Source organism: Oncorhynchus keta, chromosome 10 (assembly GCF_023373465.1).
Source record: "Oncorhynchus keta strain PuntledgeMale-10-30-2019 chromosome 10, Oket_V2, whole genome shotgun sequence".
Classification (NCBI taxonomy): Eukaryota; Metazoa; Chordata; class Actinopteri; order Salmoniformes; family Salmonidae; genus Oncorhynchus; species Oncorhynchus keta.
The window spans coordinates 33,700,407-33,716,743 of record NC_068430.1 but is presented as its reverse complement, the minus strand read 5'-3'; the positions used below and the strand labels follow the sequence as shown (position 1 = coordinate 33,716,743).

Genomic DNA, 16,337 nt, shown 5'->3' with positions numbered 1-16,337 from the left:
GCGTACCATTGTTTGTACAGATAACGTGGTACCTTCAGGCGTTTGGAAATTGCTACCAAGGATGAACCAGACTTGTGGCGGTCTACAATTTTCCGAGGTCTTGGCTGATTTCTTTAGATTTTCCCTTAATGTGAAGCAAAGAGACACTGAGTTTGAAGGTAGGTCTTGAAATACATCCACAGGTACACCTCCAAATGACTCAAATGATATCAATTAGCCTATCGGAAGCTTCTAAAGCCATGACATTTCCTGGAATATTCCAAGCTGTTTAAAAGGCACAATCAACTTACTGTATGTCAACTTCTGACCCACTGGAATTATGATACAGTGAATTATAAGTGAAATAATCTGTCTGTAAACAATTGTTGGAAAAATTACTTGTGTCATGCACAAAGTAGATGTCCTAACTGACTTGCCAAAACCATAGTTTGTTACCAAGAAATTTGTAGAGAGATTGAAAAACAAGTTTTAATGACTCCAAAGTAAGTGTATGTAAACTTCCGACTTCAACTGTAGGTGGACTGTTTCCGGTCAGTTAGATATTAAATGTTACCTTAAATCCATAATGCAATAATTTTGTCAAAATAATTTAATGATACACTAAATCAAATGCTGCACCGAAATCTAAAAATAGTGCACCCACAAACCTGCCATTATCCATAGCATTAAGCCATTGGTCAGTCATATCAACCAATGCAGTGTTAGTTTTTTGTGATAAGCATGCTGATTGGCTGTGATCAGATCATTATTGCTCATATACTCTCATATTTGTCTACTCACAATATCCTCCAATATCTTACTGTGAAGGGAGTAGACTGATTGGTCGACTATTGGCAGGAGTAAGGGGTTCTTTTCTGTCTTTTCTGTCGGGATTGAACAAAGTTCAGAATGCTTCCATACATTTGGAAATTTCCCCTTTTCCAGTGACCAATTAAATATGTATTTCAGAGGAGCTGCAATCTGGGGAGCAGCATAGTGAAGTAAAAAATTGTCCATTAGCTCATACCATTTAGATTTGCCATTGGGTAATGACTTCAATAGGTTTAATCACCTCTTCTGACACCAGTTTATTTTGCTGATAATATAATCATCAATCCATTGGACAATAGCTTATTTGGAAGAATGGGTGTTTACATTATCTCTCAGTAAATTACTTTTCTTTGTAAAAAAAGGCAATATCAGCTGGTTTTGTTATTGTTCTCCCATCAACCTCCACACAAGATGGGCATGATGAGATAGATGTACCAAGATAGGTGTACACTATTCCATAAATGTATTGAATCATTGTTACAATCAATAAAAGCATTTTTGTAAAATATTTTTCTTCTTACGATTTGATTTAACTGCATAATTACATAGTGTTCTATAATTATGTTAATCAATTTCTAGTTCATATTTGGCTGCTAAGACTTTTGCCATGTTTATTTGAGAAAATGCCTCACCCAGTTCATCATCAATCCATGGTGATGGACAAATCCCAACTGTACTCTTTCTTGCTGGGGCATGATGGTCCATTACCCCAGTGAGCAAATCAATAAAACATCCTGTAGCGTGATTTAAATCACCCTCTAGATAAATCAGCTCCCAGGGTACAACAGCCAAATCATTTTGAAACGGCTTATGATTAAATGTTTTAAAATGTCTCTTGACCACAATCCTTGGGGGTTTCTTTGTAACCTTAGTGAAGTGAAATTAACAAGTGAAATTAACAAAATTACTTGTTTCAAAAAATTATACTAAATAAAAAACGGAAAAGTGGTGTGTGCAAATCTATTCACCCCTCCTGCTATGAAGCCACTAAATAAGATCTGGTGCAACCAATTACCTTCAGAAGTCACATAATTAGTTAAATAAATCCAGCTGTGTGCAACCTAAGTGTCACATGATCTGTCACATGATAGCAGTATGTATATACATATATATACACACACACACACACACCTCTTCTGAAAGGCCCTCGAGTCTGCAACACCACTAAGCAAGGGGCACCACCAAGCAAGTGGCACTATAAAGGTCAAGAAGCTCTCCAAACAGGTTATAAAAAAAATATCTGAAACTTTGAACATCCCACGGAGGACCACTAAATCCATTATTAAAAAATGGAAAGAATATGGCACCACAGCAAACCTGCCAATAGAGGGCCGACCACCAAAACTCATGGACCAGGCAAAGAGGGCATTAATCAGAGAGGCAACAAAGAGACCAAAGATAACCCTGAAGGAGCTGCAAAGCTCCATCATCCTGTGGAGATGTTTTTCCATCGGCAGGGACTGGGACACTGGTCAGAATTGAAGGAATGATGGAGCGAAATACAGGAAAATTCTACAGGTAAACCTATTTCAGTCTTCCAGAGATTTGAGACTGGGACGGAGGTTCAGGACAATGACTCTAAGCATACTGCTAAAGCAACACTCGAGTGGTTTAAGGGGAAACATTTAAATGTCTTTGAATGGCCTAGTCAAAGCCCAGACCTCAATCCAATTGAGAATTTGTGGTATGACTTAAAGATTGCTGTACACCAGCAGAACCCATCCAACTTAAAGGAGCTGGAGAAGTTTTGCCTTGAAGAATGGGCAAAGATCCCAGTGGCTAGATGTGCGAAGCTTATAGAGACATACCCAAAGAGACTTGCAGCTGTAATTGCTGCAAAAGGTGGCTCTATAAAGTATTGATTTTGAGGGGGTGAATAGTTATGCAAGCTCAAGTTTTCCGTGTTTTTGTCTTATTTCGAGTTTGTTTCACAATAAAACAATATTTCTCATCTTTAAAGTGGTAGGCATGTTGTGTAAATCAAATGATACAACCCCCGCAAAAAATGTATTTTAATTCCAGGTTGTAAAGTAACAAAATAGGAAAAATGTCAAGGGGGGTGAATACTTTCGCAAACCACTGTATCCGAACGGTGACCGAACTTAGTTGATTATCTAGTAGTGTCCTTAAACATTTGTTTAAAACCACAGCTCTCGGCATATCTCATTAATTTAATTATACTTGAATTATTATGATCCTTCCAATTTATATTAAAATCACCCAAGATAAATATATCTCTTGTTACTATCTGTGGCCTCGTCAAACCCTGTGCATAAGTCATCCAGATAGGACACCTTAGAACGAGGAGGTATATACACACATCCTACCAATATGGGTGCCTGGAGAGGCAGATGTACTTGAGCCCATAGTGCCTCTACTTAACATACAGTTGAAGTCGGAAGTTTAAATACACTTAAGTTGGAGTCAGTAAAACTCATTTTTCAACCACTCCACAAATTTCTTGTAAACAAACTATAGCTTTGGCAAGTCGGTAACGAAATTTACTTTGTGCATGACACAAGTAATTTTTACAACAATTGTTTATAGACAGATTATTTCACTAAATAATTCACTGTATCACAATACCAGCGGATCAGAAGTTTACATACACTAAGTTGACTGTGCCTTTAATCTGCTTGGAAAATTCCAGAAAATTATGTCATGGCATTAGAAGCTTTCGATAGGCTAATTGACATCATTTGAGTCAATTGGATGTTTACCTGTGGATGTATTTCAAGGCGTACCTTGAAATACAAATTTCCAAATCTCTGAAGGTACCATGTTCATCTGTACAAACAATACAGACCTAACAAGCAAATATACACACCATGGGACCACGCAGCCGTCATACCGCTCAGGAAGGAGACACATTCTGTCTCCTAGAGATGAATGCACTTTGGTGGGAAAAGTGCAAATCAATCCCAGAACAACAGCAAAGGACCTTGTGAAGATGCTGGAATAAACCAGTACAAAAGGTATCTTTATCCACAGTAAAACAAGTCCTATATCGACATAACCTGAAGGCTACTCAGCAAGGAAGAAGCCTCTGCTCCAAATCACCATAAAAAAGCCAGACTGTTTGCAACTGCATATCGGGACAAAGATCGTACTTTTTGGAGAAATGTCCTCTGGTCTGATGAAACAGAAATCGAACTGTTTGGCCATAATGACCATTGTTATGTTTCGAGGAAAAAGGGGGAGGCTTGCAAGCCAAAGAACACCATCCCAACCGTGAAGCACATGGTGGCAGCATCATGTTGTGGTGGTGCTTTGCTGCAGGAGGGACTGGTGCACTACATAAAATAGATGGCATCGTGAGGGAGGAAAATTATGTGGATATACAGTGGGGCAAAAAAGTATGTAGTCAGCCACCAATTGTGCAAGTTCTCCCACTTAAAAATATGAGAGAGGCATGTAACTTTCACCATAGGTACACTTCAACTATGACAGACAAAAAATAATCCAGAAAATCACATTGTAGGATTTTTAATGAATTTATTTGCAAATTATGGTGGAAAATAAGTATTTGGTCAATTGCAAACAAGCAAGATTTCTGGCTCTCACAGAACTGTAACTTCTTCTTTAAGACGCTCCTCTGTCCTCCAAAATTGTAGACCTGCACCAGGCTGAGAAGACTGAATCTGCAATAGGTAAGCAGCTTGGTTTGAAGAAATCAACTGTGTGAGCAATTATTAGGAAATGGAAGACATACAAGACCACTGATAATCTCCCTCGATCTGGTGCTCCACGCAAGATCTCACCCACATGGGGTCAAAATGATCACAAGAACGGTGAGCAAAAATCCCAGAACCACACGGGGGGACCTAGTGAATGACCTGCAGAGAGCTGGGACCAAAGTAACAAAGCCTACCATCAGTAACACACTACGCCGCCAGGGACTCAAATCCTGCTGTGCCAAACGTGTCACCCTGCTTAAGCCAGTACGTGTCCAGGCCCGTCTGAAGTTTGCTAGAGAGCATTTGGATGATCCAGAAGAAGATTGGGAGAATGTCATATGGTCAGATGAAACTAAAATATAACTTTTTGGTAAAAACTCAACTCGTCGTGTTTGGATGACAAAGAATGCTGAGTTGCATCCAAAGAACACGATACCTACTGTGAAGCATGGCGTTGAAACATCATAAATCGGTCGACGTCTAGTTGAGTCTCTGACATAATCTTCCTGTCCGGGTTGGCACCCCCCTCGGGGTCGTGCTGTGGGGGAAATCTTTGTCTTTGTGGTCCTTCTGTAGCACAGTTGGTAGAGCATGGCGCTTGTAACGCCAGGGTAGTGGGTTCGATTCCCGGGACCACCCATACGTAGAATGTATGCACACATGACTGTAAGTCGCTTTGGATAAAAGCGTCTGCTAAATGGCATATTTTTTTTTTTTTTTTTTTTTTTTTGTCTCAGGGTAGTAAGTTGGTGGTTGAAAATATCCCTCTAGTGATGTGGGGGCTGTACTTTGGCAAAGTGGGTGGGGTTATATCCTGCCTGGTTGGCCCTGTCCGGGGAAATAGTCGGACAGGGCCACAGTGTCCCAAGACCCCTCCTGTCTCAGGCTCCAGTAATTATGCTGCAATAGTTTAACGTGTCGGGAGGCTAGGGTCAGTTTGTTATATCTGGAGTATTTCTCCTGTCTTATCCAGTGTCCTGGGTGAATTTAAGTATGCACTATCTAATTCTCTCTCTCTTTCGCTTCTCACGGTGGACCTGAGCCCTAGGACCATGCGTTAGGACTACCTGGCCTGATGACTCCTTGCTGTCTCCAGTCCACCTGGTCGTGCTGCTGCTCCAGATTCAACTGTTCTGCTTGCGGCTATGGAACCCTGACCTGTTCACCGGACGTGCTACCTTATCCCGGACCTGCGGTTTTCGACTCTCTCTCTCTCTACCGCACCTGCTGTCTCTGAATGATCGGCTATGAAAAGCCAACTGACTCCTGTTGCAACCTCTACAACCACTGTGATTATTATTATTTGACCCTGCTGGTCATCTATGAATGTTTCAACATCTTGGCCATGTAATGTTATAATCTCCACCCAGCACAGCCAGAAGAGGACTGGCCACCCCTCAGAGCTTGGTTCCTCTCTAGGTTTCTTACAAGGTTCCTGCCTTTCTAGGGAGTTTTCCCTAGCCACCACGCTTCTCCTAGCCACCATGCTTTCTGTATAGCAATTTGTGACATCGGCTGATGTAAAAGGGGCTTTATAAATACATTTGATTGATGTCAATGAAGCGTCGTTAAACAGTGTTGTTTGATGGAGGCATTGTCTGTATAGTTTTTTGGGCTTTTCTCCCCAGCATTGCACCAGCCATATCTGCGGCAGCAGGAAGAATGAAGTCCTCCACAATAGTATGAGGCTTGCCTGTCCTAGCCACTCGGTAGCTCACCATATAAGACTCTTCTAGCCCCTTCATATTAATGGTATCTGTTGCTTTTAAACGTGTCTTACTACTCGTAAGTCATCTTAATTCTCGCTCAAAAAACTCCTGTGGCTTATTTTTCAAATTGGCATGATTAGTTTCTAAATGTACTGTATGTGCAAGAGTGAAGGTTTCATCAAGTTGTGAGATAGTACTTTTGCACATGTAACACACTGTGGCTGAGGAAGGGCACAACTCCCAATATAAGTGAACCCCAAATCAATGTAGTTCTCATCATATTTGCGCCTCTTTGATGGTCCAAAGTCCCTGTCTGTTGTTCAGTGCTTTCATGGGTAAGGGCAGTAGCTCATCGGCAGCACCAGATTTACAACTGTCAGTGTCCATGCTAGCTGGGCTAACAATAAATGTATAATTACTGATGCTAGCATTTGATGTGCTCGTGGAAGCAGAACAACTTGTGTCGTCGACAGGTGCAGGTATAGTACTGCTAGAAGTAGCAGTATTACCAGTAGAACTGGCATGTGTCTCTATGGACGCGGGCCTTACTTTTTTTTAACCATTTATCAATTTTCAAGCAAACAGAATGAGCAGCAGCTACGTTTGGCTACATACGGATCGTTGGTGGAATTCCCGCGAGAGTGTAACGGTTAATGTGATTGGATGTTAATTATTTGACAAGGCTGTATTTGACATTGCGCTGTTTGTCTATGGATATTGCTTGGCTGTGTGCTCATTTCTATACACCTGTCATGGGTGTGGCTGAAATAGACTAATCCACTAATTTGAAATATAGTGCATATTATCTCAGCTGGAAAACAAAACATGGCAATCTGATTCGCACCAAAGTCACCGGAATTCCTCAAGTTTTCCTGCTACAGTATGGACTATTTTCTACAGCGTTAGGAAAGACCCTGAAGGCTGTTCAGGTAATAAGGACCAGTGATGAATGCCTGAGTTAGCCACCATTGGCCATCTCACGTTTCTGCACATGCCACCAACATGTCCTCTCTTTACGTATTTTTTCTTCATTGGATAGGATAGAGAGAGGTATAGAGACGAAAAGTAGAAAAGTGTGCTGAAAGACCAATGGGCTGGATTCAAACCCGTGCAAGGTAGACAATCATAACTAGGAGGATTGTGGTAAACAAACATTAAATGTTTTGTCATTTACATTTCTTGCTATTCAAGTTTAGGGCTACATTGCTAGCCATAGGCTATGACATCACACACACTGAGTTTGAACTGCCTGTAAAAGTGAACGTTAAACTGTGCTGAATTGTCACGCCCTGACCTTATAGATCCTTATTTATTCTCTATGTTTGGTTAGGTCAGGATGTTACTCGGGTGGGAAAATCTGTGTTTTCTATTTCTTTGTTGTTTTTTTCGAGTGTGGTTCCCAATCAGAGGCAACTGTCTGTCGTTGTCTCTGATTGGGGATCATATATAAGTTGTGATTTTCCGTTTGAGTTTTGTGGGGTGTTGTTTTCTGTTTAGTGTCTGTGCCTGAAGGAACTGTTCGCTTTCGTTTTTGGATTTTTTATATTTGTTTAAGTGTTTCTTGAAAATAAATATAATGAAAACTAGAGGTCGACCAATTAATTGGAATGGCCGATTAATTATTTTTGGACAACAATTTGGCCGCTAATTCTTTTTTTTTACACCTTTATTTATCGTTTATTCAACTAGGCAAGTCAGTTAAGAACACATTCTTACTTTCAATGACGGCCTAGGAACGGTGGGTTAACTGCCTTGTTCAGGGGCAGAATGACAGATTTTTACCTTGTCAGCTCAGGGATTCGATCTTGCAACTTTACAGTTAACTAACCCAATGCTCTAACCAACTGATTACATTGCACTCCACGAGGAGACTGCCTGTTACGCGAATGCAGTAAGAAGCCGAGGTAAGTTGCTAGCTAGCATTAAACTTATCTTATAAAAAACAATCAATCAATCATAATCACTAGTTAACTACACATGGTTGATGATATTACTAGTTTATCTAGCGTGTCCTGCGCTGCATATAATCGATGCGAAAAGGGACTGTCTTGCTCCAATGTGTACCTAACCATAAACATCAATGCCTTTCTAAAAATCAATACACAGAAGTATATATTTTTAAACCTGCATATTTTGGTAAAAGAAATACAGGTTAGCAGGCAATATTAATTTCACCTGGTTGTGTCACTTCTCTTGCATTAATTGCATTCAGAGTCAGTGTATATGCAACAGTTTGGGCCACCTAATTTGCCAGAAGTTTACGTAATTATGACATAACATTGAAGGTTGTGCAATGTAACAGGAGTATTTAGACTTATGGATGCCACCCGTTAGATAAAATACGGAAAGGTTCCGTATTTCACTGAATGAATAAACGTCTTGTTTTCGAGATGATAGTTTCCGGATTCGACCATATTAATGACCTAAGGCTCGTATTTAAGTGCGTTATTGTGTTATAATTAAGCCTATGATTTGATAGAGCAGTCTGACTGAGCGGTGGTAGGCACCAGCATGCTCGTAAGCATTCATTCAAACAGCACTTTAGTTAGTTTTGCCAGCAGTTCGTCGCTGTGCTTCAAGCATTGAGATGTTTATGACTTCAAGCCTATCAACTCCCGAGATTAGGCTGGTGTAACCGATGTAAAATGGCTAGCTAGCGGGGTGCGCGCTAATAGCGTTTCAAATGTCACTTGCTCTGAGACCTGGAGTGGTTATTCCCCTTGCTCTGCAAGGGCCGCGGCTCTTGTAGAGCGATGGGTAACGCTGCTTCGAGGGTGGCTGTTGTCGATGTGTTCCTGGTTCGTGCCCAGGTAGGGGCGAGGAGAGGGACGGAAGCTATACTGTTACACTGGCAATACTAAAGTGCCTATAAGAACATCCAATAGTCAAAGGTTGATGAAAAACAAATCGTATAGAGAAATTGTCCTATAATTCCTATAATAACTACAACCTAAAATGTATTACCTGGGAATATTGAAGACTCCTGTTAAAAGCTACCACCAGCTTTCATATGTTCTCATGTTCTGAGCAAGGAACTTTAAACGTTAGCTTTTTTACATGGCACATATTGCACTTTTACTTTCTTCTCCAACACTTTTGTTTTTGCATTTAAACCAAATTGAACATGTTTCATTTTATTTGAGGCTAAATTGATTTTATTGATGTATTATATTAAGTTAAAATAAGTGTTTATTCAGTATTGTTGTAATTGTCATTATTACAAATACATTTTAAGAAAATCGGCCGATTAATCGGTATCGGCTTTTTTGGGGTCCTCCAATAATCGGTATTGGTGTTGAAAAATTATAATCGGTCGACTTCTAATGAACACTTTCCACGCTGCGCTTTGGACCACTCTTCCTTCCACCGATGACGAGCGTTACAGAACACCCCACCAAAGAAACCAAGCAGCGTAGCCAGGAGGACTGGACATGGGAGGAAATCCTGGAGGGAGAAGGACCCTGGACACGGGCTGGGGAGTATCGCCGTCCAAGGGAGCAGATGGAGGCAGCGAGAGCGGAACGGCGACTATACGAAGAGTTAGCTCAACGACGGAATCATGAGAGGCAGCCCCAAAATATTTGACACATTGGCGGAGGTAGGGTTTAGACCTGAGCCAACTCCCCGTGCTTACCTTGGGGAGCGTGTGACTGGTCAGGCACCGTGTTATGCAGTGATGCGCACGGTGTCTCCAGTGCGCATTCATAGCCCGGTGCGCTCTGTTCCAGCTCCCCGCATTTGCCGCGCTAGAGTGGGAATCCAGCCAGGACAGATTGTGCTGGCTCAGCGGTCCTGGTCTCCGGTGTGTCTCCTCGGCCCAGGATATCCTGCGCCAGCTCTACGCACGGTATCCCCAGTTCGCCAGCACAACCCAGTGCGGCCTGTGCCAGCTCCCCGCACTTGCCGTGCTACAGGGGGTATTCAGCCAGGACGCGTTGTGCCAGCTCTATGCTCCAGACCTCCCGTGCGCCTCCCTGGCCCAGTATATCCTGCGCCGGCTCTACTCACTATGCCTACAGTGTGCCTTCATAGCCCAGTGCGACCTGTGCCAGCTCTCCACACTCACCGAGCTAAAGTGGGTATCCATCGCCTACAGTGACGGTTCCCGGTACGCAGCAACGGTCTACGGTCCCTGCACCGGAGGCCCCACCGAAGTGGGGGGAGCCTAAAGAGGAGCAGGGTCTGCGTCCCGCACCGGAGCCCCCACCGAGAGTAGATGCCCACCATAGGTTCAGATTTGTGGCCGGAGTCCGCACCTTTGGGTGGGGTACTGTCACGCCCTGACCTTAGAGAACCTTATGTATTCTCTATGTTTGGTTAGGTCAGGGTGTGACTCGGGTGGGAAAATCTGATTTGTTATTCTTGTTTGAGTGTTTGTTGAAAATAAATATCATGAACACTTTCCACGCTGCGCTTTGGTCCACTCTTCCTTCCACCAACGACGAGCGTTACATGAATGGAGGGCTTTTGAAAGGTCATTGCAACTTTACTCACGTCACGAATATCAGCTGTCATCACACATAGGCAAAATTCTCTCTTAGGAGATCTACCCCCTCACCAAAACACATGCAGCCCTGTGGAGTCACACACAGCGTCACCCCAGTCGAGAGACTGAGACCGGCAATACTAGCGACAGACCGGCCGGGCAGTTTCCTGCTCTATCGACTGATGGTGCCTCCATGTGTGTTGTGTTTTCAATGTGTATGTGTGTATATCCCGCTCCTGTCTCAGTAGTAGTGGAGCAAGGTACTATATAGAAACTGACTCCACCACACAACTAGGACACTAACAACATGGCCATGTTATCCACTAAGGATAAGATAGCTGGCTACATCATCACTCTGAGGGAACATAAACACAAGACTCATCTCTCTTGGTGTGGTTGCGGTTACAGTACCTCACGGTCGTGGTGGAGGTGCGTGTGGTGGGCTTGCGTGAGCTCCTGTGGGATGCTGGGACATGCCACCAGGCCCGGGACAGGACGGCTGCTGCTCCCTCCCCCGCCGACACAGAAGACGTGGAGAGAGAGTGATGACAGAGAGCGACAGGGTGCCCTCACCCTCACATATGCTGCAGCAGCGGGATTCACTGTGTCTTCTCTCGCTCTCTGATCCTCTTATCACGGTCTCTTTTTCCCACTCGGTCACGTTTTGCACTGAGTATGTTTTCCTCTGCTTCCCCCCTCCTCTCTGTCTCTGTGTCTGTGCTGCTTCCTGGATTAGGCCGGTTTTCTGTACACGAACAGCACAAGCTTCAGGCTCCAGGATTTAAATACCTCCGACACTGGTCTGGATCGTACCACGTGGCGTAAAGGGGTGGGAGACAGGCTGCACCACTTCATTGTGCTGTAAAATGGAGAAGGATGGGTTTCTCTCACCACTCCTTCTCTCCTCCTCTTCAGTTTATCTCCCTCCCCATACTCATCACAGTATTACCGCATGCTGTGTGTTCATATGTAGCCTAAATTATATGAAAGTAGTTTGTTTCTTTGTGTTCTTTACATTCATGAGTATTTGATTTAGTCTGCATGAATAGAAAGTAGCCTATAGTGCCGGAAAGTGTACATAGCTTATATTTAAGATTCTGCAAAATGTGAACAGTGAACACCTTTTAGAATTTCTATATACAGTACCAGTCAAAAGTTTGGACACACCTACTAATTCAAGGGTTTTCTTTATTTTTTACTATTTTCTACATTGCAGAATAATAATAATCTACACTATGAAATAGCACACATGGAATCATGTGGTAACCAAAAAAGTGTTAACCAAATCAAAATATGTTTTATATTTGAGATTCGTCAAAGTAGCGACCCTTTTCCTTGATGACAGCTTTTTTTCCATCTGAATGCGTTTGAGCCAATTAGATGTGCTGTGACAAGGTAGAGGCGGTATACAGAAGGTAGCCCTCTTTGGTAATAGTCTATATTATGGCAAGAACAGCTCAAATAAGCAAAGAGAAAAGACAGACCATCATTACTTTAAGACATGAAGGTCAGTCAATATGGAACATTTGAAGAACTTTGAAAGTTTCTTCAAGTGCAGTCGCAAAAACCATCAAGCGCTATGATGAAACTGGCTCTCACAACGACCACCACAGGAAAGGAAGACCCAGAGTTACCTCTGCTGCAGAGGATAAGTTCATTAGAGTTAAATGCACCTCAGATTGCAGCCCAAATAAATGCTTCAATAAATGAGTTCAAGTAACAGACACATCAACATCAACTGTTCAGAGGAGACTGCGTGAATCAGGACTTCATGGTCGAATTGCTAAAAAGAAACCACTACTAAAAGGACACCAATAAGATGGATGAAGAGCCTTGCTCGGGCCATGAAACACGAACAATGGACATTAGACCAGTGGAAATCTATCCTTTGGTCTGATGAGTCCAAATGTCTGAGTCTGCCGTGTCTTTCTGAGACGCAGAGTAAGTGAACAGATTATCTCTGCATATGTGGTTCCCACCATGAAGCATGGAGGAGGAGGAGGTGTGATGGTGACACTGTCAATGATGTATTTAGAATTCAAGGCACACTTAACCAGCATGGCTACCAAAGCATTCTGCAGCGATACGCCATCCCACCTGGTTTGTGTTTAGTGGGACTATCAATTATTTTAATCAGGATAATGACCCAAAACACAACTCCAGGGTGTGTAAGGGCTATTTGACCAAGGAGAGTGATGCATCAGATGACCTGGCCTCTACAATCACCTGACCTCAACCCAAATGAGATGGTTTGGGATGAGTTGGACCGCAGAGTGAAGGAAAAGCAGCCAACAACTGCTCAGCATAGGTGGGAACTCATTCAAGACGGTTGGAAAAGCATTCATCATGAAGCTGGCTGAGAGAATGCAAAGAGTGTGCAAAGCTGTCATCAAGGCAAAGGGTGGCTACTTAGAAGAATCTAAAATCTAATATATATATTGAGTTGTTTAACATATTTTTGGTTACTACATGATTCCATATGTGGTATTTCATAGTTTTGATGTCGTCACTATTATTCTACAATGTCAAAAATAGTACAAAAAAAGAAAAACCCTTGAATGAGTAGGTGGTCTACAGTATATATGATGGGATAGGAGTGAGTACACTAGTACACCAGTATGTAACCTGTCATCCATGACAGCAGACAGCCCTCTGCTCTAATGCAGCCTGTAAGGAGCCAGGCAGGCCAGCAGGCAGGGGGAAGTGGGTATTTCTTGCTTCCTTCCTCACATGACTGCTGTTAAAGGGAAGCCTGTTTCAGGCTGGGTCATCCCTCCCTAGAACAATGCTGGAACTCTGTAGGAGTCTTTCTATTCGCACCCCTTTATTATCTGACCTGTCTTTAGGCAAGGCTAAGAGAATAAGCATGTAGTGAATCTTGTTAGAATGAGAAGCTAAGGACTAAGTGACGGGAAAATGACAACAGAGGGAAATTCCACTCATGGCTGAGAAGGAAGACACAAGGTCACACACACACCAGGGTTTCTATTTAACGTCTTTTGGCCGATTAAAAAATGAAAAGCCAATAAATAAAACTGTAGCAGGCCAAAATCTGATCGCAAAAGAATACTTTTTATTCATTGATGGAAATACCAGTCGATGTAAATATATCTGACCGTCATGCTAATCAGTCTATAGGTTAATTGGCTGAATTTAGTGAAATTAAAATTGCCTGTGTGTATTTTCATTAGTCACCATGTATCTTATTTATCCAACACAACTATCACACGCGCACAGCATACATAGACAATTTTGATCAGGAGTTCTCCTGCAGCTCCTCAGCTGGTTGCTGCTGGAGTAAAGCATGCTTTTATAAGCCCATTCATAAGAATTCGAAATGCAATCGCATGTTAACTGTTTTGGTGCACGATTGAAAAGAGCTGCTATTTTTTTTCTCAACTGGTAATTGAAGCTCACTTCCTATTTCCTATTCAAGTGCAGGCAACAGGCTATCAGTGTGTCACCCACCACTTTACAATGTGAGCAGGAGGCAGTATCCATTCTGAAAACATCCATTTTGAAACCGATAATAGTTGTCGCATCTTTAGATTCCCTTCTTTCTAAGTTTCTACCAGAGATTTTCATCTCTGCCACATATGGAACCACTATCAGGTGCACTGTTTTGAATGGTGTTTTCCCAGGTATTGCATTTTGGCAAATGTTTGAAAATGAAGTTTTATTGGCTGCTTCATTACATTACAGGGGCGGCAGCGTAGCCTAGTGGTTAGAGCATTGGACTAGTAACCGGAAGGTTGCAAGTTCAAACCCCCAAGGTACAAATCTGTCATTCTGCCCCTGAACAGGCAGTTAACCCACTGTTCCTAGGCCGTCATTGAAAATAAGAATGTGTTCTTAACTGACTTGCCTAGTTAAATAAAGGTAAAATAAAACATGAGTTACAAGTTCTGTTAAGATGCATTACACAATCTAAATGTGATTCCTGTCATTCTGAGCACTGTGGGTGGGCCTCCTAATGCACGTGTGTCAAGCTCATTCCAAAGAGGGATGAGTGTCTGCAGGTTTTTGCTCCTCCCTTGTACTTGATTGATGAATTAAGGTCACTAATTAGTAAGGAACTCCCCACACCTGATTGTCTAGGGCTTAATTGAATAGAAAACCTGCAGACACTATGCCCTCCAGGGAATGAGTTTGACCCCCCCTGCCCTACACACACACACATTCCCCACAGATAAGCATATAGACCTAAGCAGAGAGACACAGGCACAGACCAGACAAACAACACGTCTAGACAAGGGTCTGGGGTTCCGGACAGTTCCTGTTTTTTGTGTAAAACCTGCAAGTATAAATACATATAATTAAACAAAAGTTGAGCTAACCTACAATAACTGGCTTGAGTCATGTTCTGTCCTGCCAGAACCCAAACTCTTACTATTACCTCCAGGTCTATGTCACACTGACACACACTGAAGCACTGAATCATGTCGTCGTAAAACGACATCCCTAAAAGGCAGTGATGGGCCTTTCCAAGTGAAATCATAGCATTACAAGGTACTGTTTTTTCAGTTCTTCTGGGGGTAACACAGGTAGGGTGACCCTAATCTGGCTTGTGTTATGTAATGCAATATAAATCTGATTACTGGGAGATTGGTTTCACACTGGTTGCTAAGTCAACCGATTACTCAATTTTACTGAATTACTCTTGATACAAGATACAAGAGAAAAACATTGTCTGAGAAACCCATTTTATGAGCTATGACACACTACGAGATAGGACATTGAGGGCTTGATGATTGTCATCTGTGTGAAGATCTGACAAAGTTGACAATACTAGAAATTGTCCTTTTTCTAAACTAAAACAGGATTCTTCACCCAACCCCTTCACAACCCTCCTCTGAAATCCCTACTCCAGAATGCACCAGATGTTAACTGAAAAAGAAAGCTGACCTAGATATGCCTTTCCTCAAACTTTCAGACACACACACACACACACACACACACACACACACACACACACACACACACACACACACACACACACACACACACACACACACACACACACACACACACACACACACACACACAGTACTGGTCTTCCGTCCCATGACGTACATCCTCGGCACGTGACATTGGGAGCCCACAGGATACGGGGATACAATACGCCCCTCTCACTGTGTGGTTAGTGGGCGTAGCTTGTGATGCAATAGAGCTGGGCCAACAAAACCACATCTCCATAAATCCATGTTAATTATTGGTGCAGAAAATGCGCCATAGCAGAAGGAAACACAGTATTTACGCAAAAAGAGAGTAAGCACTAGCAAGCAAAGCATCCCATCTCATCCCACTGAAAATAAACATGCTCAAAGAAAGTAGCTTCATGATGGTTGAGTGATAGGGCAGGCCTTTAGTGGCTGGATTTCATGAAGATAGTTTTCATGTTAGTTGTTAGTTTTACTGTCACTGTTGACAATAGGCCTACATAATGTCACATTACTGAGAGTAATAACTCAAAAGAGAGAGGCAGAGACAAGGAACAGAGTACAAAGAGAGAAAAAGCAAAAATAACAGTGAGGAGGATAGCAAAGGCAATATCATTAAGAAAAATGGAAAGAGTGAGTGAAATGAAAGAAAGGAAGAGTGAGACACAGAGGAGAAAACCTCCTGCTCTGGGGCTTGTTCACTTATTGATGAGCC

At 42.5% G+C, this 16,337-nt stretch overlaps 1 protein-coding gene across 2 annotated transcripts in view; it reads right to left on the bottom strand.

Annotated features, from left to right (window-relative positions):
• The window catches only part of LOC118388552 (AMP deaminase 2-like), an 87,869-nt gene that overhangs the window by 29,904 nt on the left and 41,628 nt on the right, over positions 1 to 16,337 (bottom strand). Inside the window, exon 1 of one of the 2 annotated variants that reach the window (XM_052526908.1) lies at positions 11,094 to 11,462. The exons of the other annotated variant lie outside the window; for it this stretch is intronic. The gene's annotated coding sequence lies outside the window, so the exon portion shown is untranslated. Of the gene's footprint in view, positions 1 to 11,093; positions 11,463 to 16,337 lie in introns of those variants that run through there. 2 annotated transcript variants of the gene reach the window in all.